Here is a 3,297-nt window from a genome sequence, read left to right as displayed (position 1 = left end):
GAATGCCAAGGGGCGTGAGTTCTTTTTAAAGAAGACTAGTTTCTCTCCCTCTTCACGTCCTCTATTCGTCTGAAAACATTCTCACATCATTCTCCGACTTCATAGTGCCGATTTGGTAGGATTTTTGCGAGGATTTCCGGCCGGTTCTTCATTTTCTCATCCCATCTCGTCGGTAAGCCCTATTTATCATTTTCTTTGCCAATTCATGGTTTCTATCGATTAAATTTAGTGAAAAAAATGCTTCGTCTCTTCAATTCGAAAAGATTATTTGTGTTTTAGAACGAAGTAGAAGTGATTTCACTGCGAGTGCGTTGTTGGATTTTTTTAAAGGCGCTGCCGTGTGGGTTTCACGCCCCATGGATCCACAGGCGTGTGGAAATTCCACATGACCGTGTGGATTTCTGCAGCATTGGCTAATCAACTTGTTTGATCGATTGTATTTTAGATTTTGCAGACTATGTGATAAGTACTTGTGCTATATGAATGCGAAGCGTTCATTCCTTATGTTGAGCATTACGTTTCTGGGGTTTTTACATTAATATGTGTGTTTTTTTGTTACTTTTGCGCACGTAGGGTTGTGAGGCCGAGTAAGAAGGAAAGAAGCCAATGTGGATCGTAATGCACCAATTTTTATGGCACTGTAACAGCACTGTTTACAACCGGCCTAGAAAACAGGAATTCAGAGAATCAACACGGGCATGTGGAAATTATCCACGCCCGTGTGGAAATTCCACATGGCGTTTGAAAAATCCACAGGCCCGTGTAGTCGCCCGACTCCGGCCCTATTTAAAGCCGATTCAGCCCCGATTTCAGCATTCTTTTCTCCATCTTTTCCCCATCTTTTCCCCAACTTGAGAGAGGGCTTTGGCTAGGGTTTTGAGGGATATTGGCCATGGTTTTGGAGAGTTTCTATGGCTCCGATATTGCGCGTCGTTTGGAAGAAGGTTATTGGGAGAGCTTTCGTCGGCATCGATCCGGCGAGGTGTATCCTAGGACGGACAAAGGATCCCTTGCGACGAGTAGAGGACTCTCCACAAGACCATCGACATGACCATCGAGGGGGTCTCTTTATGGATTCATTACTTTTACATTCTATTTCTTTGATTGTACTTAGCTCCATGGAGAGCTAAACCCCAAGTGGGTACTTGGGTATTTGTGAACCCTAGGATAAATTTAGTTCATTGAATCTCTTTATTATGCTTTCAATTAATTGATGTTTATTATGAGTTCCAACCTTGAATGCTTGATGTATGAACATTTCCCCTAGAGTGACACTAGGGTTGAGAGTTCTTGTTGGTAACCTTGTGAGTGAGAGGTACAGGAGCGTCCCCTTTCCCCTCCGACATGATAGATTCTACCTCCGTTCCTCGAGTTCTTTGCGGCCATAATAGTGTGAATGGTCTAAGGGATGAACTTCCGCTGGGGCTTAGTTGCGCATGCAACGGAGTGAAGCGTTGAGGTGATCTTAGTATCTAGAGCTTAATCATGGTTAGGGACCTTCCACCTGGACCAAAGGGTTAGGTCTATAATTAGGAAGAGATTTATCACTTGGAATCCCTATAGCTCATTGCAACTCTATGCGAGTGCGAGGTGTTGAGATTGTTCAATTTCTCCTCCGAGACATGTATAGAGTTAGGCATAGTTGACCTTAGATTTGGGACTATGTAATGAAGGATTTCCATGACTCACTATTGCATTGATTATTAAGCATAATAGAGGGTTCTTGCACTTGAAGCGATCGTCCTAGGCGGAGCATTATTCGAGTACCCCATCTTTATCGATTACCTTACCTTCATCTTTACTCGTGCTCTCTTACTTGTTGATTTAACTTTTGAGAATTGAATCATTGTCACACTTATCACTATTGATTTTTCACATAGCTAAGAAGCGGACTAAGTGTTTTTATTCCCTACTCCCTGTGGATTCGATAACCGCTTATCCAGGAATATTACTTCGATAAACCCGTGCACTTGCGGGATATACGCAAGGGGACCTTGTCAAGTTTTTGGCACTGTTGCCGGGGAGTAGGCGTTTATAGATACTTTGCACTTTGTTTTCTTAGCTATTTCACCATACATTCTATTTCTATTTCTATTTCTATCATCATTATGATTTCTTTTTCTTTCTTTTTGGGTGCAGCTCCAGGTTATGACATGAGGGAATCCCTCAATATTGGTTGAAGGAGATCCTAACTTGAACGTACACTTAGAAAAAGGGGAAAGAGCCTGTGCAAGAACAGTCTAATTTAGCTAATTTGGAAGTGGAAGGATCTGAAAACATGGCAGAATAGAATGAGCAACATCGAACATTATCCGATTATGCCAGACCTTCAGTGTTGGGGACACAATCAAGTATTGTACGTCCCCTGATTACAGCTCAGAACTTTCAGTTGAAGCCGTCATTCATCCACATGTTGCTGCAATCTGCACAGTTCAACGGTTTGGCCGATGAGGATCCAAACAGTCATATAGAGAGTTTTCTCGAGGTGTGTGATATGCTGAAGATAAATCGGAGTGACGGATGATGCCATCAAGTTGAGAGCCTTCCCATTTTCCCTAAATTGGAGAGCGAAGCAGTGGCTACACTCATTACCTAGAGCATCAATTACCACATGGGAGGAGATGGTAGAAGCTTTTCTTGCCCATTATTTCCCTCCCGAAAAATTTGCAAAGCTTAATAATGAAATCTCATCCTTTGTTTTGTTGGAATTGGAGTCTCTATTTGAGACATGGGAAAGGTTCAAGGAGCTCCTGAGAAAGTGCCCGCAGCACGGATTCCCAGAGTGGATGATTGTTCAAACTTTTTATAATGGTTTGAACCCGAGTACAAGGCAACTGTTGGATACGGCAGCAGGAGGTACCTTAGGTAGCAAGACCCCCGATGAAGCCCGTCAGTTAATTGAAGAAATGGGGTTAAACAGCTACCAACGGAACGCTAGGGAGAAGAAAAAAGTGGCCGGTCTCCATGAAATAGATGCGGTAACTTCATTGGCGGCTCAAGTGGAGAGTTTGAGTAAGAAGTTAGATCTTCTAACTTCAAATAGAGTGGCGGCCGTGACTAATTGCAACGGGTGTGGTGGAGGACATGCTCCCTCCGATTGCCCAATCTCTATTGGTGATGGTTCTTCGGTGGAGAACGTTGATTTTGTAGGTAATGGCATGAGACCTCAAGGAAACCCATATAGCAATACCTACAATTCGGGTTGGAAGAATCATCCCAATTTCTCATGGAGTAATCAGGGTCCACAAAAGGCCATGCGGCCACCGGGTTTCCAACAACAACAACAACAAGCTCCTC

At 43.3% G+C, this 3,297-nt stretch overlaps 1 non-coding gene across 1 annotated transcript; it reads right to left on the bottom strand.

The window, feature by feature from the left end:
- Positions 1 to 2,669: 2,669 nt before the first annotated feature.
- LOC120269693 lies at positions 2,670 to 2,776 on the bottom strand. Its single transcript, XR_005539334.1, has one exon. It is a non-coding gene; the product is annotated as a small nucleolar RNA R71 (small nucleolar RNA).
- Positions 2,777 to 3,297: the final 521 nt, after the last annotated feature.

Source organism: Dioscorea cayenensis, chromosome 9 (genome assembly GCF_009730915.1).
Source record: "Dioscorea cayenensis subsp. rotundata cultivar TDr96_F1 chromosome 9, TDr96_F1_v2_PseudoChromosome.rev07_lg8_w22 25.fasta, whole genome shotgun sequence".
NCBI classification, from domain to species: domain Eukaryota; kingdom Viridiplantae; phylum Streptophyta; class Magnoliopsida; order Dioscoreales; family Dioscoreaceae; genus Dioscorea; species Dioscorea cayenensis.
Note: the sequence above shows the minus strand (reverse complement) of the source record. Positions and strands in the feature narration are given on the sequence as shown.